The sequence below is a fragment of the Aythya ferina genome (assembly GCF_964211825.1).
Source record: "Aythya ferina genome assembly, chromosome: 6".
Taxonomy (NCBI): domain Eukaryota; kingdom Metazoa; phylum Chordata; class Aves; order Anseriformes; family Anatidae; genus Aythya; species Aythya ferina.
The window spans coordinates 8,380,219-8,404,771 of record NC_140303.1 but is presented as its reverse complement, the minus strand read 5'-3'; the positions used below and the strand labels follow the sequence as shown (position 1 = coordinate 8,404,771).

The following is a 24,553-nucleotide window of genomic DNA, read 5'->3' as shown; positions in this document are numbered from 1 at the left end:
TTATGAATATTTTTGTGCTGTTCATTAACAATTCTGGTAATTAGGCTATAATGTCAGAAACTAGATATGCATCAAGAAATCCTATTCCTCTCTAAAAATGCAAATCATCCTCTTAGTAATGCTTTCATTCAGTAACACTAATACCAAATTGATAATATTGCACAGTAATTGTCAAGGTTCTTCTCTCCTGTGTGAGGAAAGTTGGAAATGACATGATTATAATAATTAGTACTGCCATTTTACAAAGGAGAGAGCTGAAACATAAAAAAGTGAATTCCCTGAACCTGCATGATACGGTGGTTTCCAAGAAGCATTAAAATCAATAACCATTGGCCTTGTAATCAGTCTATCACAGCATCCCATAAACTGGTATTTGCATAGATTTGGATGGGAGTAGAAGAGGATTTGCATCCAGCAGTTACTGGCAAGATGGATATAAAAAATCTCAGGCTTATCATGTCTGATGACAGGAGATACTCATGAGACCAAGAAAATACAAGAGGAATTGCACAATTTATAGTGACGTTGCATCATTTAGTGCTGTAAAAGTACATGGGATAATATTGAAATTAAGACACAGTTTCCAAAACTGTTTTGGAACGTGGTTTCCATCGTGCTATGGTTTAGAGTCGGAGGTGGGAAAGGTAATTCTCAACAGCAGCTTTGAGAAACTACTCTACCCTGGCTTCTTCTTCCTTGAATTTAAGAGGGTAGCTAAAATTAAGAGCCTTCAGAGTAGTTGAAGATGAAATCTGACTCTGAACCTTCTCCTAAAGGAGTTTACTTTGTTATTTGGAGGGGGGACGTAGACTGGGAGAGCTAAGCTCAAGTCAGTGTTTCTGAACACTTCTGTAGGTGCAGAAGTTATTGCATGTCACAAAGTATCTGCATTATATTAAATTAAATTCAACCTTCCAAATTTCTGCTGTCACACAGCTATAGAAGGCCGCATTTTCTGTGACCTCAGCAGAAAGTGACTGCAGCAGGCAAAACAGCTGACTGCACAATTCTGCTCTTGGCATCAAGCTGGCAGAACAGCTTTATACTTTGTGGCGGGCCCCAGCGCTCTGTCATTTTAGGAGTAGAAAAGAGCTGGCCGTTGGGATTGACAGAAGTCAGAAGGAGGACTGAAGCAGATGTTTTCAGAGGTGAGGACGGGGTGGCAGGTGCAAGACCTGAATTTGTACTGGGGGAAAGCCAGGGCACAAGATGCTCCATCTGTTGGTGGCTGCACGTGGCCCAAGCAGCAGCGAACTCCATTTTAAGTGTAGTTCACCTCTAGGGCAGGAAATCCCCCTCGTCACAGTGGATGAGAGCAATTAAAAGGGACAAGACAGGATGGTGGGAGAGAAACTACAAAGAAAGCAAAAATTGTCAGAGGTGGTTGATGAATCTCTGACTGAACGTTGATTTATCTTTAGTGAAATGTTTTATTTATATATATATATATAAGCAAAAGTATATGCTTCCCCCATTCCCTTGTTGAGGAATGAAATACGCTGTAGAGATGAGAGAGTTATACCTGGGGTGTCCAATGGGATTTTGGATCATTGTCCATCAGCAGCAGTAGCATGCAGCAGGAAGCTGATAGGAATGGGGTTCATGCTTGCAAGAGATGAGCTTTCCTAGACAGCAATGCACTTCTCAGTAGTTTGTCAAAAACTCAAACATGTACGTTTTTCTACAGGAGGGTCTGCTACAGGGGAATGCTTCTCTGTTTTTGTGCTCCAGCAAAGACTTCCTGAAGTCTTTGTTAGTTAGTTTTTTGCATGTTAGGCAAAAAAAAAAATTCTGAAAGTAGACTGTCTTCTTGAATGCTGTTCAGCTTCCTTCCTTCCAGACTGCTTTTGACAGAGCTAAAATAAGTCACATTTAGAGCCTATCCAGATTGCATTTTTCTTGTTTTTGCTGAAAGCCCAGACACCTACTGTCCATTGGTAGAGAGAGAGCAGAACTGAAGTCTGTTTATGGGAAACAGAAATGTATGCCATATTTTACAAAATGCTGTGGATGTCCTAATATTTAGCACTCTGAGAGCTTGGCTGGCTGGCTGTGATACCTCACAGAAATGTGCATCTCCTCTGCTTGAAAAATAAAGGCTGCCTCCCTAGAATGAAAGGAAGTTTTATGATAGGAAAATAAAATGCTTCTATTTATCCTAATATTTCTCAAAGACACAAGGAGCAGTGTAGGAAACTTAATAATAACAAAAATCTTGCTGTCCCTTTTAGTAGCAGAAAACTTTCAAGATTGTATAAAATTTGTCAATACCTTTTAATTGACCTGAACAACTATGCAGAACAGGGAGATGTCAATAGATGGTCGTTTTTAATCAATAGTCACTGTAAATAAGAAGAGATGGGCCTCAAGGATGGCTTTATGCTGCTCAGAGAAGGTCTGGAAATGAAATATTCTTTGTTGCTATAGTGTTAAAGGAATTTTACGTGAGCGTGGAGGAAAAACAACAATCGTAAAGGAGCAAGTGAGATACTCAGGCATTTGTAAAATAAAAGCATCTGTAAAAACAGCTGCTAGGTGATGAGGTAAAAGATGAAAATGTTTCAGAAATGCGAATTAAAGACTGAATTAATCAAATTTCTGATTATGGTCGTGGACCATAAAAAAAAAAAAAAGCTCTGCAGCTTTTGATCTAAACTCGCTAGCTTCACCTCTGCCCTGTGATAAATGCAGTGCATTCCTTTGAGATCCACTGAATGATAAAGCTTCTGGATGGTAATTAGCAGCAAGTCCTGAAATAAATTCTAATCTAACATGTTACAATTGTTCACCATAATTGATTACATTATTGGGAGTGTAAACATAATTTCCTCTGCTTTATAGCAGGAAACTTAATCATTGGGAAAAATAGTCTAGCAGTACTTGGGTGCTGGTGCACTTTAGTCCATTGCTGTGAGTGTGGTGATGATCCAGCTGTCTCCTACTTTTTGTGTTGTATTCCAACAGTGACAAAAATGCTCTTGTAGTTGGACGTTTCTCTCAGCTTCATTTCTGTGGTCTTTTGGCTTTTTCCTTTATTCTCTACAGCAACCTGGCAACTTCTTGGAAAAATTTTGATTAAAGTGAAGAAGGGGTGTAAGATCCAACAAGTTTTAGTCCTGTTTAGTATTTCTTTGATTTGTGGTTCTCCTCGCATTTAGAGCATTAGTCCTGAGAGCATAGGACCATTTAGTGTCTGAAAGGAGACTGGGTTGGATGTAACCATGTAAGTCAAAAGAATTTTATTTCATGACTCAGTTTGTTTGTCCTTGTTCCATAGCTGCATTACTATTCTACTGTGAAGTTCCCAGGGATCTGGAGTTGCTCCCTCCTGTATCTTCACATTCTCCCAGAGGGCTCTGACAAAGACTGAAACCAGGTGGGATTTGGAAATGTAGGTGACTTCATAAAAGAGCTCAGTTCAGTCAGCAGACTCACAACATGCCCCCTCTTTGAGGGATCCCCGTCTTGTTGAGTCATAGGTACTTCATGGTCATCTTGTGGTTTTGGGGTGGGGGACCTGACTTCTGCTTCAGTTACAACCTTCATCTTGCAAGAGATTAGATGGTATGAACATCCAGCTTCTTGATAGCTTCTATTGAAACTTTTTGAGGATGTTTTTTCTAAAATTGGACTTTCACTGCACCACTGCCATTTTTCAGTCACTCCAGACTTTCAAGTATTAGTAAATAATTAAAGTTGGAGAGCTATAACTAGAGCGTAAGCTCATCAGCTCTATGCATATGACCCTTATTCAATAGAGTAATTGATTCACCTATAGCACGTTAGCTCAGTTCCATAAGTGTGAGGGGAGTGGAACTTCTGACATTTTTTTTACGCTCTTACACAATAAATTCATATCTGTTTTCATTAAGAAAAGCAACAAACACTGAGCATCTGCTTTAACTGTACTCTATCTGTTTACAGAAAATCTCAGGTATCATGTATAAAAAAATGAATAAAAATAAGCACGAATGTGACTGAATAATAGGTTATTAAATTTGCAGGAAGACAATAGGTATTTAAATTGAGGAGACATAAAAAATCTGCATATAAAAATGTTTAGTGTGAAGACTACACCATCTAACAAGATGAGACAAGCAAGGGCTCATCAGCAGAGGGTGGCTGTAATTGGAGTGGCACAGTAAGAAAGGCAAAGAAAACAGACTCTTGAACCTAAGTTATTGGAGTTTTTTAGGGAACGAAATTTGTCAAGAAACCTAGGAGAAATCTCGTTCCACTGTTTACTGCTGTATCATCAAGGTAACAGAACCAAATGTGTTAAAAGACATTCTGTAAAAAAGAAATAGTCTGGGATAGATGGAAATGCTCCCTCTGAGTTAAATCAAGCCTTAGAGCAGAATAATAGTCTCTAACATGTTATCTTCATTAGCGACTATTCTGTATCCTATTTAACAAGTATTTCTGTGAGTGGCAGAACGTACGACGCTTGATTTTCTCCAGTGCCATCTGTCGCATGGAAGCTCTAATCATGGCTGAATCTGCTCTGCAAACACTTCTTTCAGTGAGAGAATCAATCTGTGTCTCTCTTCTTGGTCATGCCATGCCACCTTCTCTAACAAACCTGGGACCTGAACACCTTTGAAACTTCTGTGTGAAATGGGGTTGACCTTGCCCTAAGTGTGGATGGGAAGGTTGTGGAGAAGGATGGATAATGGGAATTTATAAGCTATGTTTCCTAAGAAAGGAGGTGATCTGTAGCTGGGATTAGCAACTTCTGTAAGCGGTTCACACTTCGGTATTTCTACACAATTAATTGATAATGCTCAATGACCGAGCCACGTTCAGGAGGCCCAATTAGATCCTAACAAGCTGACCGCATCTCTGTGCACATTGCAGTGCTCACTGCCATTAGTAACAAGTGCTTACAGTCGTAGTAAATGTGATGCTAGGTAACCGTCTGTCTTTCCACAGACCAACTTTCAGCCTTTACCCAGAAAGTTCCCCTGCTGAGAGCCTGATTCAGTTGTCACATATAGCACTGTAATTCCATTAGCTCAACTGCAATGGAGTTAATCCTAATTTACATGAGCATCAGCAAGAGGAGAAGAAAGCCTTCTGTGCCTCATCTGAAAAATGTAATTACTCTGCACGTATAGAGATTGACCAGATCCTCCTGGAATCGAGGAAAAGCCTCCCACTGATTTCCCCGGTCTTTGGGCCCTTCTTATAGCCTTCTATTTCATTTTGAGGTACAAATAAATATTCCTAACAGTGGTGATCAAGCAAAGCTAGTCCTGTTTAGAAGATGAATTAATCAGTGAAGAGAAATGAAAGCTTATATGAGAGGTACTGTAGTCTAAAGAATATAGCATTGCTTTCTTAACAGCAGTAGTTATTTTGGTGGACTGTACTTTCATCACTGAATAACAAACCCTATTTAATTCTCTGCTCAAAGTTGGCTGTCACAAAAATACTGGTAATGCTTTGAGCAGGTAGCAAAACATTGTCATTAAGGTCAAGGATCACAGCCTTCTCTTTGGTAGGGAAATCTCCATCATGTGAATATGTCTCCATTATGATAAAATAAGGAAGTAAACTACAAGGAGGTCATTGTCTACAAGAAGCAATTTTCCAGCTCTTATTGCTTCTGATACTCTACAGTGTAATTCACAAACAAAAGCATAAATCAACAGCAACCTTTTCCAGCAGGTTAGTGGAGAATCAGGAGAGATGAAGCCACATAACACAGGATATTAAATTGCCATGACCAATTTCCTGTAATCGTTCTTAAAAGAAAGCAGAACACTTCTTCCTTACAATTACAAAGATATTTTGTAAAACCCTGCATATTTTAGAGATGTTTCAGAGCACCCAATATAATAAGTCTGTCTGCTGTAAAAATAGGAACAAGCAAACAAACAAATGCAAGCATTCATATATATTCCCCCGCCACGCTAGTGAATTTTCCTATCACATGCATGGTTGCTCCCTGTTCTGGCACTTACTTTATCACAACATTTACAAAGGCTTCTAGGCCCACAAACAAGTAGTTTCAAGAAAAGTATGCGGAGGCTGCCATGTCTCATAAATACAATCCATTTTCTTTCATTTCTTGATAGTGTATGCTCAGCTATAATAATTCTGCAGGCTCAGCAATTGGGACTTGCAATTTATGAATTGTATGGGTTTGTTTCCCAGCATCTCTCAAAGAGGAAAAATAGTCCAATAAATATCTCAATGTTTCTTCAGCCTGCGGTGCTGCTCTGTCCTCACAGACCTGTGTGGTTGAGGTTAATCCTGAGCTTAACACTAAATGGTAGAATTGTGACCCTCAGACGTTTGTTTTTAACTTGATAAAACTGTTAGCTTAATTTCAGTAGGATTTTTTATTATTTTTTGTAAATGTCCCGGAACCACTCCAGGATGTAGTTGCTTACATAGGTTCATTTGCTGCTATTGTCTCCCTTAACTCTGTCACAATGTGTGGACCTTCAGTGGCTGATGAGCTAAAAGCAAGAATGAGGGAAAACATGGTGAGCCTTGAAGCTTTAAAACTATAGTAACAGCGGGAAAAGATATATTTATGCTTAGAACAGGAGCCTGAGACTGAGGATTTGTAGTTGCTATTCAATACTGTCATTGACTTGCTATGTGAAAGCGATTACTTTTGGGGTTTTATTTGTTGAATTATTTTGGTAAGGGTGAGTTATTTTGGTAAGACACTTTCATCATGAGATAGAGATGTGAAGTACTGTGGTGCTAGCATAGCAATTCTGTGGCTGAAGATGAAACTCACTTGTTATTCTCAACTTGATGTTTTGGGGATATATGTTTTTAATATCTCCTTCCTCCATCATTTCCCTCCATACCTAACTTTCTTAGAAACAGTCTAATATCCCCTCCCCATATGCAACATCTTATAAAAGCTACTTCAGAGAAGTCCAGATTTCCAAATGGCCTTGCTATTCCCCTTTTCAATGATATAGTACATTCAATTCCTTATATTTAGAAAATATTTTTTCTATAAATTAGGCCTATAATTTGCTTTTTTTAAGTAATGCTGAGAACAACTGTTGACATTAAGATTTTCTTTGGTATCTCCTTAAAATATAGTAGATTCCTCAAGATGTTAATGCAAGCGATGAGGTTTGTGCTGTTTTGGTGGAGCTTCTCAGACCATTAAGGAGTGTATACTTTTCAGGGGGTACGCATGCACATGTGGATGTATTTTTTTTTTTTTTTTAATATGTAAAAATGTCAGAAATAAATTGAAATTTTAGAAGCTCTCAGTGAGGGAGAAATTAAAATGAAAAATAGAATATAGAATTTAAATAAGCTATATTGCAGGATCATAAATAAAAATCTGCTCCTGTATTTTGAAATTAAACTGTGTACTCTCCCATTCCATTTACAGAACTCAAACTGTGAACAGGGACATTCATAATGAATTTTGCCCTTTAGCTGGTAAAATAAGCTATTTGTAATTGAATATATAATTTTCTTAATTTGCTCAGTGCTAGCATTGGAGAGAGCATGTTTCTCACTTTTTAAAAGGAGCTTATGTGAAAAGCTGAAGTTTACAGAGTGGAAAAAAATGGTCTGAAGTGGAAGTGTTTCAGTGTGCTGTTTGTAAGTAACTTCCAGCTCCCCGGAGTGGGGATGCCCTGCAGTGATGGTGCTTCTGCTCATGATAGCCCAAAGGCTGCAGTGGGCTGAAGCGCACCCAAGGAAGGCATGCTGATGTCATAAGAGTTGTTAATGAGCATTTTATGTTCTAGAGAGAAAGCAACAAATTAATTAGGAGCAACCTATTAGTTAGCACATACTAATTACATGTCATCCTACTGCAAACATGCCTTTTGACACAGGCGATAGGAAAATGATAAGGGCAGGGGATCCACGTTCTTTATTCCGTGCCAGTGCTTCTCTCCTTCTATGTAGTCTCTTAATGTTTTACTCTTCCCACATAGCACTCGCGTTTTCTCCATCTGCTTGAATCACAATTCAAATTACAATTAAATTCAAAATTAAGTGTCGTGCACACAGAGTGAAGTAGCTAAGCAGGAGCAGCTTTACCATTCTGTGTCCTCACAGCACTTGCAATTATAAATAGTTGTACTCAAAGAAATAAGCAAACCAAAAGGAAAGAAGTGTTTCTTTTGCGTTCCAGAATCTTGTTTTCTCCCCGAAACCAAAATTTGCTCTGTTTACTAGGTCAAATTTTGAGAAGAACCTTCTTCATTCCCTGTAACAGACTGAATCGGGTGTAATTTTAAAAGCTCACCTTTTTTCAACCTTTGCTTCCCCTTAAGAACTGTTTCAAAAAGGAGGCGACATTTTATTCTTTTCCAGAGGGTAATAATTTCTTTACCTATGCTAGGAAAACAGTGCAGAATATTTCACTTGTGAAATTAAAGTTGAGGAAATAACTAATATCAGCAATATTCTGTGAGCAATTTTGTTGTTTGATTAGGACATGAAAATTGAAAAAAAGCCCACAACTCATACAAATCTATTTCTTTGGTATTTGCAATGTGCTTTTGTAAGATAGAAGTTCTAAAAGAAACTTCTAGAAAATATAGAAGCATTTTTCTTTTAATCTAAAGGAGACTTAAGCTCGGATATCTGTGTAATCTCTGGATAAAGCCTTTCTAAATATTAGATGATGAAACAAATTCAGCAAAAATTAATGGGCAAACAAAACTCTAAATGAAAGAATGTGACCACTAAAAGCTTTTTCATCTTATCAACATATCAAATTAAAATGTAATTCTAGTAATAATCTTTAGTTTAGATACATTTAAACCTATCTCTTTCATCTCTGTGCATTTGTAATATGTTTTGTTACAGCATTCAGGCCTCCTTGAAACTACCATTCACCTCTTGCTAGATGATACTGTTTTACTGCTTTATGAAATAGTGAGAAAGCTGTATTCTCGTTTTAAAATGCCACTGGTTGCCTGCAAAAACTTAACGCCTTTTGTTGTGGGTCAAAGCAAGGTGCACCGTACTGATATAGAAGTTATATTTCTTAAGTAGTTTTGAAATTGTATTTCCTTGTGTATAAACAGAAGGACATTGCCAGCAGGACCCCTCTTTTTAGACAAGAATCCCTTCTTATAAATTATCCCAAGCCTGCATAGTAATGAGGCCATTTATATGGAAATAGATGCGCTACTCTTCTTTTGCCTGCTCTCGAGCAATTCATGAACTGCATTTCACATTATGAGAAGTGCTTCATGAATCAGATGAAAAGCCAAATTGAGACACTGGTAATTTCCAACTTCCGTTGATAAATACTGCTCCAAACATGAATTCGGTGAAAGAGCCAAGAGGTGCAAGGCAGAGGAGGTGTAAGTGATAATAATGTCAGTGGAATCGAATGCTATTGCAGATAATGGTCTCTTCTTCTTGGCGTGATAAATAAAGAAGGACAGCAGAAACATTTATCAAAAGATAAACAATGAGCACAACTGAGGTTGTTTATTTTCACAGAGGGAGATGCTTTTTATCTTCAGATCTGATGATGTATTAGTGATTTATGAATTATACTCAATAGTGTCTCCCAGTACATTAGCAGAGCAGGAACTTACCCAACTAAGACGGCTACTCCTTCTGACTTCTTTAGATAATGAAGATTTCTGAGAGAGAAGCAACACACTATTCATAAAAATATAGTTTAAATGGGAATTGCTAGTATGGGAGCATAGAGGGAAAGTTGACTTAGATTTTCTTTGCAAGCAACTCCTAGCAGCTTTCTAAGCAAATGCAAGCAACTTCAGGCAGACTTAGCAAGTATTTCAGGTGTGTTAACTCCAGTGAATAGCAATAATTGTGACAAAGTCATGCTAAAATCTTAGCCTGCATGAATTCATTTTGAACTTCATCATGTAATAAACTAAGGCTAGAATTGGAGTAGGGATGCCCTGGAGTGATAAATCTGTAAATAGGTAATTTGAAACTAATTTCTGATAAAGGAGTTACTGAACTAGGAATTTGTGACCTCATCTCACCTACCAGCTATTGAATATCATAACCACTTCAGGTAATTTTGGCATCACATACTGAAAAAATATTAGTCATATGTAACATTTCATATAACAAAAGAACAGCATTATATATACCTGCATGTTGTCAGCTTTTGTCATTTTGAATTTGACAATATTGCTTTTGGTTCTTAAAACTGTTGTTCTTTGAGTCTTGTAAATTATTTAAAATAAATTTCTTCATGATTGAAAGGAACACAGTTGGAAAGCAAATCAGTGAAGATGAGATCACATTTTAAGTCTCAACACTGTAATGGAGAAGAGACTGGCTTTTCTCTGGACTGAATTGCAATGTATTTATAACTCATGTTGGTACCGTATGATTTTATTATTATTATTATAGTGTAAGTGAGCACTTGCAGGGAGTAGATGTAAAATAAAAGGGTGGATAAGTGTTGTATTTTACTAGTGATATTATTAATGGAGTTTTGAGTATTTGTGTTAGAAAGGTATGTTGGACTGGCTACCTCGGTTGACTATGGTTGAACAACGATTTACCAAAACCCACAAAGCTTGAACTCCTGCCACCCTTTGTACTTGAGGGTACTTGAACAACATATAGAAAAGATTCAGGGTCATCCTGTTTCTGAGGTGGGAAGTCTGCTGTTGGGCTTTATTTATTTATTTTTCCTGTAACTGAAGAAATCGTGTTTAGGATATTCCATATTTTCTTTGGGCAGTGAAGGAGTTTTACAGCAAATGCTCCTGGAAAACAAAATGAATTGGAAATTGGAGGAGCAAGGAAGAGGGGGAAAAAAAGAAAAGGGAAAGATTACGATGATCCTTCATCAGTAAAACTAGCAATGCGTCTTCTTCATGGCAGCCTGGTCCATCTTGGAGCTCCTGATCTCCTGGGAGGAGACTCATACCTGTTCTTGGTGACGTGGTCTAATCTCTAAGGGGGTATTGCAGAAGCATTGATTTGGGGGAGAGGCTTAACTTTGTTTATCAGACTTGGAGGAAAAAGCTTGACAGCACCTCCAGTAAATATAACAGATGAACTTGAGAATAAACTCAGTGAGTGCTTAGGGCTGTGAAATGGGGCTGTATATCTCATGGGGCATACCCCAAACACACTCTGCTCCCATTGTCTTCTGTGGAACCAGAAATTTCAGCTTGTTCAGGGATTTGTGCCTGTAGATATGAATATAACTTTCAGCAACTTAAGACAAAAACTTGCTTGTCTTTCTCAAAATATCAGTTGTCTGCTTTTTAGATGAGATCTTTATTTTCTAGAAAGGTTTATGTACACAGGTGTACACCAGTGTATATTTATACAGAGATCTGTCACAGATACTCATCTTGAACTTTGTCCACTTGGTTATTATTGCATCAAGATAAAATATTGGACAATGGATTTTCTTCTTAAAAAAAAAAAATAAAAAGTGCAAAGGCAAGAAAATAAATGGAATAAAAGTGGAGATTTTTCTAACTATGTCAGTTCTGTATTTTCTTGATATCTTCTATTTCTTTTCGAGAAAATGCAATTCAGTATGGAGTGTACAGAAAAGATGCCTTAAAGAGTCTTTACAAATTGGCAGTGCATTTATTTATACACATTTCACCCTGACTCATTACATATCATCATGAGGCTCCCCAGGCTACACATAAAGAGAAGAGCAGCCATAAATCAACCTAGAGGCAGCTCTTTCATTTATTCACTGATTTTTCAGATTTTTTTCTTCTAGTAATACACACAGAGAACACGCTTTTTTTTTTTTTTTTTTTTTTTTTTTTTTTTTCCCCTTATTACTCACAGAGGGAATAATATTCCCTGTATTGTCACTCTTTCTATCCAATAATAATGGTAATAATGATGATCCTTATTGCATATGTGTTTTAAAGCAGGGTATAATTCTGTGGAGATACAAGTATGTTATTTTTGCCATCATTCATCTAATCTCTTGAATGTTTTTATTTTTTCTTTCTAGCCAACTATTGGTTAATCTTAAACTTTTCTGTTAACTTCTAAGATTAGAAGTTTCTGCTGAAAAACTCTTGGTTAGGTGTTTTATCCTTCTGATTTTAAGTATTTGGAAAAAAAATCTTCGAAATGTGACATACATGCATCTTTTTTACTTTTATATAAAAACGAATCAAAAAAATTTGAATATTTGATTGCAATCAGAATTGAATTCAGTGTTTTCTGAGCAATCTTTTGCAACCTGTATCTTTAGTAATTTCCATTGTTTCCCTGTGGGTGGTATTCTTTCTGCCTCATTTTAGGCTAGTCTCTTGAAACAATCTGTCTAGACTCTTAATGCTCAATGAAGTGAGCAATGCTGCTCTGAAGGATGCTGCACAGTACCTAAGTGAGGATTCTACTCTGAATTGCTTTCTGGAGAAACAGGGCTATATCCCTTGTCAGTGTAGGAAAATGTCTCACTTCCCTATAGGAAACAGATGACTCATTAATGAGTGTAAGCATCTTTATCTGTGTTGTTGTTGCTGTTTTTTTCTCCAGTTCAGATACTGATCTTCTGGGCGTTCGAAATGTATTGCAGAAGGGTCTGTCAATGCAAGCCAAGAAGATATGGCTTCATCAGACTTTGTGTAGTTCACCACAAATATGAGAGTGTGCTTTCAGAGGCCTGAAAAAGCAAATGTGGGTGCCTGGGCAACATTTCAGAAACTGTAGTTCTTGGAAAGTGGCAAAGTAACTAGTGAGGCTATGAGGCAAGTTCATACAAAGGGCGCAAAAGGGAACTCTAGGCTTGAGGCAAGAGTCAGCAAGCTGCTGCTCCTGAGCATAGTCTGAAGCACAATGAAGTGAATTGTCTTATTCTTTTATTTTTTCTTTCTTTTTCTTCCTCCCTACAGGGTTGTTTAGTCCAAGTAGGGAAGAAAGTAAAGATTTATTCATGTAGGAAAATAAGCAGGGATTGACAGGGCTGAGGGAGGCAAAGTCCTCCTTCAAATCTGGTCGCTAGCTGTGACATTTTTAACTTCTGAGTTGAGCACATGTGTAGAGGAGTTCATTAAAGAATGATATGTTTAAGATTCAGGCTTATTACAAAATAGAATTATGTGAGACGAGAGGAAGGGGCAGAAATTGTAAGAAATATCCCTTCCCACAAACCCATTGTAGTCATCTTTTGATAAAAGATTATCTTTTCCTGAAGGAAAGTCTCTTGGGAATTTGCTGGGGCATGTTTGTTCAACAGCTTAAAGATCATGCCAGAAGGTGGCTGGCATAAATTTTAGATGTCAGTGGAGGTGAGAATTTAATCTCACTGATGTTCAGGTTGGCAAAGATCATCCAAAATGGGAAGTATTAATTAACGTTGTTCTTCACCCAGTGGAATATCGATCTTCATGGATTAGAAGGAATGTTTTCTATTTCCAAATAATATCACAAGAAAGGTTCTTTTTGGCACTGCTTTTGGTACATTTTGATAATTTCTGTTATTGTAAGTGATTGATGCTGTTCTTAATACTAAATGTTTTACATTTTTTTCCATCAGTTTTTGGAAGTGAGATAACTGAGCATTTCTTTCCAAATAGAGCACAACAATGATTTTTGATCCATAGAGTTTAGATAAATGTCTTAATTAGGGATTAAGAAAAACAGGCATATTTTGGGGATCACGAATTTCTTAGCTATTAAGGCAGATCACTTCTTTTTGTAGCTCTGTAATATACTGCCCGTCTCGTTGGTGTCTTACTAGAATGAATAAATGTACTCCAAAAGGAATTTCTGCTGGGGGGAGAGCGCTTCTTTCAACAGCTTCTCGTGCACTCCTCAGCTGGAGGAAGGATGCTGGTGCTACCTCAGCACTAATGGATGTTTCAGTGAGCTACAACTGAGTGGCAGGGCCATGTTAAGTTTTAGAGAATAAGGGGCAGTGGAATAGATTTCTGTATCTTGGCGCAGAAGCACCAAACTTGTGAGGTGAAGACTGTACGTGAAACCTCACTGGAGTTATTTGTAGAACATTTCCAGTTCGACTTCTAGCCTGCCTGTTGGAGGAACGTCCTGGGGATGTCCTTTCCTTCTCCTTTTTCAGCACCGTTTCTGCAGCTGAATGGGATGTAGCCTTCATTTGTAAAAAATATATGTAACTTAAATAATATCCTTGCAGTTTTATATTAGAAGGATAAAATTAATAATTTTTATTATCTGGTTATATATAAATGTTACTTGAAGGGAAAACAATGTAGTGCTCTTCAACTGTGATTTGTTCTGAAAACATTTTTCTTCTATGCTTGATTCCTTGTTTATGGACCCAGTGCATTACAAACCATGATCCCACTATGTTTATCAGTGTGCTCCAAAGGATGGTAACTTACAACTGTTTTAATTAATTATCACGTTACGTAAGCCCACCAGATGTGAGCTTGGATTTCTGGAACCAAGTATGAACACTGATGCTTAACCACATTTCCGTCCCTCTCTGCCCCTGCTCCCTGTGGGGTCCCTCCCACGGGATGCCGTCCTTCCCAAACTGAGCCTGTGGGGGCTGCCCACAGGCTGCAGCTCTTCAGGAACTGCTCCCACATGGCTCCATACCATGGGGTCCACCCCCAGGAGCAAACTGCTCCAGCACGGGTTCCCCAAGGGCAGCAGCTCCCCCCCAGACCCTCTGCTCCTGTGTGGGCTCCTCTCCATGGGCTGCAGCTCTGGCCTAAGGTCTGCTCTGTCAGCCCTCCACAGGCTGCAGCGTGGAGATCTGCTCCATGTGGCACCCATGGGCTGCAGGCGGACAGCCTGCTCCACCAGGGGCCTCTCCACAGACCGCAGGGGAAGTGCTGCTGCCTGCCTGCAGCACCTCCTGCCCTCCTGCACAGGCCTGGGTGTATGCAGGCCTGGTTCTCACTCCTTACGCTCCCAGCTGATGTTATGCCTGGCAGAGAAGGACCTGGGAGTGATGGTGGATAGTCGGCTGAATATGAGCCAGCAGTGTGCTCAAGGTGGCCAAGAAGGCCAACAGCATCCTGGCTTGTATCAGAAGCAGTGTGGCCAGCAGGGCTAGGGAGGTGATCGTCCCCCTGTACTCGGCTCTGGTGAGGCCGCACCTCCAGTACTGTGTTCAGTTTTGGGCCCCTTGCTACAAGAAGGACATCGAGGTGCTTGAGCGGGTGCAGAGAAGGGCGACGAAGCTGGTGAGGGGCCTGGAGAACAAGTCCTACGAGGAGCGGCTGAGGGAGCTGGGCTTGTTCAGCCTGGAGAAGAGGAGGCTCAGGGGCGACCTTATCGCTCTCTATAGGTACCTCAAGGGAGGCTGTAGCGAGGTGGGGGTTGGCCTGTTCTCCCACGTGCCTGGTGACAGGACGAGGGGGAATGGGCTTAAGTTGAGCCAGGGGAGTTTTAGGTTAGATGTTAGGAAGAACTTCTTCACTGAAAGGGTTGTGAGGCACTGGAACAGGCTGCCCAGGGAAGTGGTGGAGTCACCATCCCTGGAAGTCTTCAAAAGACGTTTAGATGTAGAGCTTAGGGATATGGTTTAGTGGGGACTGATAGCGTTAGGTCAGAGGTTGGACTTGGTGATCTTGGAGGTCTCTTCCGACCTACATGATTCTGTGATTTATTTATTTTTTTCTTTCTTCTTTCTTAATTCTGCTCTCACAGAGGTGCAAACAACATCTCTTATTGGCTTGGCTCTGGGCAGCAGTGAGTCCCTTTGGAGCTGGCTAAAACTGGCCCTTATCTAACACGGAGCAGGTTCTGGACTCTTCTCAGAGAGGCAACCCCTGCAGTCCTCTGCTACCAAAATGTTGCGATGTAAACCCAATACAGTAATAAAAGTGCAAATGTAGGCAAGGTAAAGGCTACTCAAAGGGAGTGAATGTAGTCTGGGGAAAGTCTCGGGAAATAAATGCTGGTTTCACTTAATGATTTTAAGGTTCAGCGTTTTTATTTGTAGGCCCTTTTAGTAAGGACCTGCCATCTTCTCATGCTCTTCTTGTACTTTTGTTTTAGGAGAAATAGGAATAAGCAGACTTTATAAAGAAGGAAACCTGTAGATCTTAGGGATATGGTTTAGTGGGGACTGGTAGTGTTAGGTCAGAGGTTGGACTTGATGATCTTGAGGTCTCTTCCAACCTAGAAATTCTATGATTCTGTGAAACCTGTCTACATGGGGTTCAAACTAATATTGCTGGAGGATGCTTTCTGGAAACCCCTTTATATTCTGTCACAGCATCCAGTTTCTTGCTTCATGTTAAATAAGGTCCCGCTAGTTTTAGTTGTCTTCCCCATTGTTTACTGCATAGCTCACCATTGCTCTCATTGGAAAAGCTGTAAGATCTTAATCATAATGGATATGTTATATGCTTTATATTCAATTTTAAAAAGTACAAACACCCTCTCAAAATACTTTGAAGTAAGCTTAACATTTTCATGAATAATTTAGTACACTTTTGTATGATAAAAATAGGAGAACTAATTTCATGATAAAAGTGCTGTTTCTGGAGATCAGCATTCATATAAAAATAATTAGAATATTTTAAAATTGTGAGGTCAGATCCTATCTACTGATGTTATATTTAACAAACTTTCAGCTACGAAGTGTGGGTGAACTTACACTGCTTGTGTTGAAGCTGTAAATGTGTTAATGATCTTGCAATTCCTAGACACAAAATATTTGCCCTATATACATTGTTTCCTACTAAATGTCTAGTAGAAAGCTATTGTCGTAATTCTACTCTCTTCTCAGTATTGTTTAAGTAACACCAAGTGTTCTTAACTGTAGGGGATCAAATGCTTTACTTCAGTAATGCAAACTGAACAATGCATAAATCGTTATCTGTATCACCTTGCGTTGTGCTACGTACAGTACAAAGTTTTAACAGTTCAGTGCTCTAAATTTTCTTCAAAACCCTTGTTTGATATATATATATTTATATATATATATATATAAAATGTATTATTTTTTTTCTATTAACCTGAAAACAACTTTTAAGGGAACCACTCATTATAGATGCTTATGTCCCATCTTTCCATAAGCTCTGACGTTAATCACGTCATCTGATGTGACTTGATCTGACTACTTCTACTATTTAAAAGCATATAAGGTAGTATGCTTCCTCGGTTTGTGATCTGCTGCGGTACAGCCAGAAGAAATAGTTGACATTCCACTAATTTTGCAGCGATAGGCTGTCATCTATATTGATCAGTATCCGCTGCAGGTGTCAGCCCAAAGGTGAAGTTATTTCTTGCCTTTAGTGCTGTGCAAGGGAGGGCAGTCCTCTACATATCTGATGCCACATTAGACCCATTTCTTGTCAGTGAGAATAATGAGTTTTTGACATGAATGTGCAACAAAGCGATGTGGCAAACAGTGCCAGTTGTTTACAACCCTAAGACATGGTAGATTTGGCAAGATTGGAAGGATGTATATGAAGTGGGTTACACAACTGAATTGCGTAAACTTACTCATGTTCTTATCTAGTTCCCAATCAACTTTGTGCAAATAAGTTCACATTCAGCAATAAGGAGACCTGATTTTAAGCTTTGATGTGAACACAGGCAAGAAAATGCAATTTTTTCCCAGTGTATGAGCATAGAACTTCCTACATGCCCTCATCAAATGCCATGGCAAGGTTAGAGAGTGGTTAGGCTTCCTTGTTTTTTTTTTTTTCTGATTTTTTTTTTATTATTATTTTTTTCTATTTCACTATTCTTTGGGATGGGTAGAATGAGTCTATTGTAAATCTGTTTGGGAAATCAGCACCAAATTTAGTTTGCTGATTTTACAGGTAAAGGAAAAAATTGTGCTTGAGTATGAAAAAGAAAGAAAATGGACGTTTAATTGCACTTGTTTTTGTGGCTATCAAAGTTCAGCTTTTAGAAAGTGTCTATCATTGCTCTAATAGTGCTTGGAAGTGATTTACTGGTGGGTTGTTTTTTTTTTTTTTTCCATCAGCAACTGCCAACATGACTGCTACACAGATGACAAAAAGTGGAAAAAATCAGTTTTTATTACTGTCGCTGCAAATTCCAAATTTCAGGCATGCTTATATCCATTTTTCTTCCCTAAAAAAGATTCTCTTTAAAGAGGTAGTTGGGTGAGATGATATGTTTGCAGACAGGGAATTGTGTCCATATACATCACATAGGAAATCTCCCATTTTCTCAAAATGCCCATTTCAAAGTATTCACGAAAGTAAATCATTTACATTGTGGATCTCTTGAGATCATTTAGTCCAACGGTATCGTTCAGCAGGGTTTAGTCTAAAGGTATATGGTTAAGATCACCAATTTAATTTTGTCATCTAAAAGTTTTTCATTCAAATCAAATGGCAGAAACAACATTATATGAATAAAACTGTTGTCAATAAATTATCAAAAAATGAGTTACTGGATGCTTTAAATTACATAAAGGTTGAAAAATAGCACTAATCCATGTTATTATCCAATATTTAAAAACAGCAAACATTAGTATAATCAGATTATCAGGTAATATTTAATTGATTATCCATACCTGTCATAAAGAAGCAAGTGCATGAGAAATAGTAAATGAAAAAGCCCAGACATGCAACTAGGGAAATGCATGTTCCTGAAGCTATTACCAGGACAGACCCCTAAAGCAACAAGATGGGTTTTCTTTAATTGAATTCCACTCCCAATCTGGTTGGTGTTTTGAACCTCTATTTAAAAGACTTGTCTCCAGGGAAACGAGATCTATGTGGGCCCGAGAGACTCTGACTGACAAATTAACGTGTGATTATAGTCAGAAAAGTGACTCTGGAAAAATGACATTGTGGGGTTCCATATTTTTCGTTCTCTAGGACTTCCAGATCAAATTTGCTCAGATGACAAGTCAATCAATGCTTTTCTAACTGGCAGCATTTCAGCTCAGTGTGGGAACTGAAAATCAAGCTGTGTTATTTCTTCCTCTTATTTCATGGCTCGCGATGCCAGCCATCAAAACCGAGATGGCATTATTGCTTACGATCTGCAAGCTGAAACCCAGCTCCATCTCGTGCAGAGCGGTGCAGAGCGTTTCTGATCAGCAGCAAACTGATAGCAAGTGCTTGGGCCTGGGTGTCAGGATGACAATTCTCCAAAGCTGAAGTGTTGAGCAACGGTGGGTGTTGTGGTCTTACTTGATTAGTCTCACTCTTCATCTTTTTTAAACAAGAAATGATCCCCTTTCTTTGTGGGTCTTGTGCCTACTATAAGGTGTCCACCATTCAAATTGAGAAGCCACAACTTAGACTGTGGTTAGTTTTTTAATCTGCCTTCCCTAATTTATATTGATCCTTGGTTAGAATATTCCTTGTTTTCAATTTGTGGGACTATAACTTCATAAAAGTTCCCATCTTGGAGCAGGTTAAGTACGTAACACCTTTCTCACCAGATAACATAGCTACTTATTCTTAAATAGATTTTTCACCTTTCGCTGCTTTTTAATCTCTTTTGCCTACTTTCATGTTGTGAAGGTAAAGAGTAACTAGAAATGGAGAGCAGGAATCTGCTGAGGAAGTTGTGCAAGATGTTAACTGGAGGATATAGAAATGTCATCAGAGAATACACACTGTTTCAAAAGCCAAAAGGAAAACTTGCAGAGAATCAGTTTGGTTATAGATTTGTTAGAGATCCAGAGGAGGGCCATGCTAACAGGTTACCAGAGTGTTTCACAGCTGAAGGAGAGTAATTAATATGTTGTTATTCTGACTCTTCCACCTAACACCCAATAGTGTTGCTGCTGTGATTTCCAACCACTTCCCAGAACTGCATTAAGATCTCCAAGTCCCGCTGGAGGCCAGAAGGCTGGACCTGCCTGCAGGATGCTTCTGTCCCACCTGAAACTTCCCCACAGGAGCAGATGAGAAGGGGATGACTGTCTGGGCAGGACAGTGGTTGGGAAAGCCAAATGCTTCCTGCAGTAAATGGCAAGTACTTGGAAAGAAGAAACAGATGGTGTTACATTAATGCTTCTCCTGTGTACATGGACACGTCTAGGAGCTCACGTTTATGAGGAACTCGTTTTGTTTTCAGGGAGAACAGTTGGTAGTGTTTCAAAACAGAATAAGCTTCAGAGGTGAAACTGTTGCTCAATTAGCAACAGTACAAAAGTTGTTTGTGGGTTCACAATTTTCTTTCTGGAAGAACTGTTTGTGCAAGACAGCAATTTATTTTGATGGTTTGGTGTTTTTCACTTTTATTTGTATTTCTAGGACTAGGCCACAATATACAAAATACATTATATATACAAAATAAATTAAATATACAAAATACACAAAAATACAAAAGGACTAGGCCACATATCTTGTATTTGGACTGGAATGGCATGAGATTTGTGGAGGCCAAATGGAAGCATATTGCTCCATCTTGGATCAGTGGGAAGTCCATTTATTGAAAATGCATTGTGCACTGAACAGGCCAACTGCACGTCAATGGTTAAAGACTGTCCAGAGTTGTCTCTGCATGATCTCTGCTGTACTCTACGGGATCTCTTACCATACGGACCTCGTTCCAGTAAGCATGCTGGACCAGAGGATCAATATTTCATGCTGAGTTTATATTCAACCTTGCCTTGATTTTCTACAGAAACAAAAGAAAGATGTGTTGGGAGGCTTATCCTCTGTATTGCTAGCGGGTTGAGGTGCACCTTTGTGCACTAGCCGGTTTCTCTCACTCTTCTCATAGGTAGTGGCAGTGGTTGATATTTTTCACGTGCAGTGACTGGCCCTTTCCGGAAAACATAATATACATGTAATTTTAACACAAGCACTCTTTTTAATGCTTGAGTCGGGTGAAACTGTTTCTCTACTTGGCTATTTCATACCAGAAAGCATATTATCTGTAAAATTCATCCAAATCGATACGCTTTCTTTGTTACCAGTAGTGCCATTTAATGATAGCAATATTGTTTCACTTTTTACTTGTTTTGTAATCTACTAAAATAAAACCACTTTTTAATATTATTTTCCAATCAACCATTGTCAGGCATTTTATGTTTCAAAATTATTTACATAAGTATATCATTATTCCAAAATAATCCTTTTTGCAGATGAGTGCTGCACTAAAATTTCCTCTTATTATTACTTTTGACATCAATACTTTATTGAATTGGCTGTTTCCAATTTAATTATACTTGCTTCATTGTCTAGGTCACCTTTTAAACAAAATTCATATCAGTATGAAATTGCTGGTATTACTAAACTGGATTGTGATGTTTCTATTCTCATGAAGATAATTTTTCTTTTTCACTCATGTTTGTGGAAAGCTAAATTAACATTAATTTATTGAAAGAGTTTAGAAATTTATTATTGCTGGTAGTAAAAAAAAAAAAAAAAAGATGTACATAATGCTTGCTTGTTTAGCTTTCATAAAATATATGGGATGCATTATTCTAATTAAGTAATCCTTTGTTTAATTTCTCTTTGTTCCGGAAAGTGAAAAGATGAAGTAATATTCATATATTTTTTACATTTTAATTTCTGAGAGATGTAATCCATTAGGACTTCTTACAAACAAGCAAAAACAGTGGTCTTTACTCTGAGGAATATAAGGTAGTGGGCATCTCTCCAGCACGTGTCTAAGCCCCCAGGCAATCCTACTGGGCTTGGATGAAAATAATTACATTCACAGTTGTTTTAGGATTAGGTTCTAAACTCAAATTTGGCACAACAAATAGTGGCCATAAATAAATGAACTCAAACGTAGGAGGGCGGGTTCACTAATAGCATAGATATAACTGTGATGACAAAATAAATGGTGGCTATAATAAGACCGTGTTGGTATTTCAGACTGCTTATAAACATCTGCATAGTCTCACTATCCTTTCAAGTTGAGACATGTTTTTAATAAGATTGTTTTGAGGATAGTATTAGCTGCATTTTATTAACAGAACCAATGCTAAGCTGATCACCTTCCTACTTACAGCTCTTCTTCTAAATGGCTTTTGTTTTTCATAGTAGATGTCTTATTGGCAGGGCTATGGGGCAAACAGAATATAGGTTTGTATCCCTATCACTTTGTCAGTTTATGAGGATTTGTATAAATACCATTGTTCAGATTTGACTTTTTATTTCAACAGTTTTCATGGTAATATACCTATAGTCAGTGCCTTTTTTTTTTTTTTTTTTTTTTTTTTTTTTTAAATGGCATAAGCATATCTACATGAATGAGTATACCCGTTTATGGGGTGGTACATATGTAAAACAAAAGCAATTTTCTTAGTGCAGAAGCCGAGAAAGTTGCCTTTCAGCCTAGTTGCCTAATTTAGTACAGAAAAATGCTTTAAAATCTTTTAATATAAGGTCAAGCTATGGAGGAAAGGTCACATCACTGAGTTTCTCCTGCATGTTTCTCTCCATCTCAGATGTGTGTGGTTTTTTTAAGCACAATATGAATATGTTTGTGGTATAAAACCTTCATTGCACCTGGTGCCCATTAGCTCTATGCAGGTGCACGCTGAGTGCCTCTGCAGAACTGTGCCCCATTAACTCGTGGCGGAGGCGAGCTGTCCTCCTCTACGGCTGGACTTGGAGTTGTGAGTGCCCATCCGGCAGCCTTGCTTTGGCTGCTTACTGCCTTTATTCACACACCAGGACAGCATGCTGGAAGAGACCCAAACATATCTATATCAGGACACCTGGAGCGTCCTGCATCAGTGTTCCCACGAATGTGAGTGTCTCTGAAGGCCAAAATAATGCTGGTGCTAGGTCACTGCCAGTGTAGCAAACAAATCCAATCCAGCCTGGTTTCTCTATGCGTCGTTCACCCCCATGAGATATGCAGAATTACCTTGTTGCATTATACCGACCTTCAGTCAAAGGGGATATGTGCTTACCATCATTTGTCTCAAGTTATACTTGGCAGAAATTTTCATATGTACGCATGTACCAACATGTAGTTGCAAATGCTATTAAAGAAAGGTACCTTGGGACTGGTGTGCACATTCGTGCTGACTTGATCTTCAGCATTTGCTGTACTTTCAGTGAGCTAGGCAAATACTTGTTCCTTCTGAAGCTGTTTTCCATGCTGTCAGAGAGATGAATATGAGATGATCGAACCAGGAGCTCAGCAATAATTCTCGTGCTCAGTTTGAGAAAAAGAGATGTTGGGCAAATCTCTGCGTGCTTCACAGGAAACGTTGACGTTTTATAAACAATAGCAACTGTGCCTTTGCAAAATGTCTCTTCTCTGTGATTCTGTGATTCTCAGTTCATGAGAAAGTTTGAAGAGTGGAGGAAATTTCTTTAGGGGAAAGACATCCTAATGTAAAAACAGCATTTCATTTACAATGATACAATTCAGCCATGATGATAATCTATGGTATGCTGTTATGTTATGCCAAATCATGCACAGAGTAAAACCTTTGAAGTAAACATTTTTATTACCTTAGTCCCTTCGTTTTGCTGCTTTCTTCTGTAGGTGCAGGTTATGCTCAAACTGACTTTAACGTATTTTTGTTTCTGTCAGCAGCTGCTGAAGTTTAGGGTAGCAAGTTCACTTTAGAAACTGTATGTGTTAACGTTTCCAACAGGAATGTGTTACAGATCGTCTGTTTTGTGCAACATCTAAAAATGCTTTATGTTATGAATTGAGAACCAAATTTCCAAATGTCCAAATCTCACATCAAAGACTAAAAACGCTCACTGTCAGCCAGCTTTTTTCAGTGCACATCTTCTGACTTTTACAGCAGAAGAGCCTTTATCGTGGTCCTGAGCCCTCATGCAGCAGCAGCAGCGGGCAGGAGTTTGTTGGATTCCCTTGTGTTTGTTTGGAGCAGTGCTCTAATTTCCCTGATGGAAATATTGAATAAAAACACAGCCTTGACTGGTTGCCTAATGTTTCCAATCTTATGGAGAGGTTTAATAAATGAGGCCCTGCAACTTTTATTTAGTGTCTTCAGGTGGTAAATTAACTACAAGAGGGCTTCCCTATTGTTCCCTGAGAGCAGTGAAAGCACAGTGAGAATTAAAAGCAAAACACTAATTTAAATCTGAGTGTAAGGGCTAGAGAGTTCAAACAGAGCCAATCCTTGGTTCGCACTAATATCCATACGGAGGCAGAACTTTATAGAAACTAAATTTAAATACAGAGTATTCATTTCAATATATGGGCTCATTTATAAAATGTAGGTAAGTGCAAAGCATTTTGAACGATGGAAATGAATCCAGTGAATATTTTCTGATATAAGCTCTGTCATCGGTAGTAAGCAACATACTTTCAGTGATGTGTGTTTTATGGCAGTCGGTCTCGCTACCAGACCACGAACCGATGTAAAGAGGCGCCTGTCCACTGAGGTCTGTGCTGGCTGGCAGTCTAAAGCAATGGAATAAAAGTTTGATGGGTTTTATTTTCGTGATACATGCTGGACAAGAGCAAAGAGAAAAATTCCCTTTGCTTTGTCTCCTGCTTGTTTTCTCACTTGCCTCTTGTTCTTGGCAGATGCGCAAGAGGGGCCTTGGAGGAGAGAATCAACAGCTGCATGGCAGAGGAGATCTAGCCTGGCTTGGTGGTGGATGGATAAACATGTAAGCATTGCCAAAAAGGCATGACCGGGAAAATACAGAGGATAAATCTGTGTTAAAACATTCGCAAAATATACGAAGTACTGGAATACCGTAGGATCTCAAGGACTTCTCAG

The 24,553-nt window shown here is 38.6% G+C and overlaps 1 long non-coding RNA gene across 1 annotated transcript in view; it reads left to right on the top strand.

Annotated features, from left to right (window-relative positions):
* The window catches only part of LOC311438508, a 168,621-nt gene extending 148,546 nt beyond the window's left edge, over positions 1-20,075 (top strand). The window contains exon 4 of the long non-coding RNA XR_014694149.1: positions 19,650-20,075. This is a non-coding gene — a long non-coding RNA (uncharacterized lncRNA). The remainder of the gene's footprint in view (positions 1-19,649) is intronic.
* Positions 20,076-24,553: the final 4,478 nt, after the last annotated feature.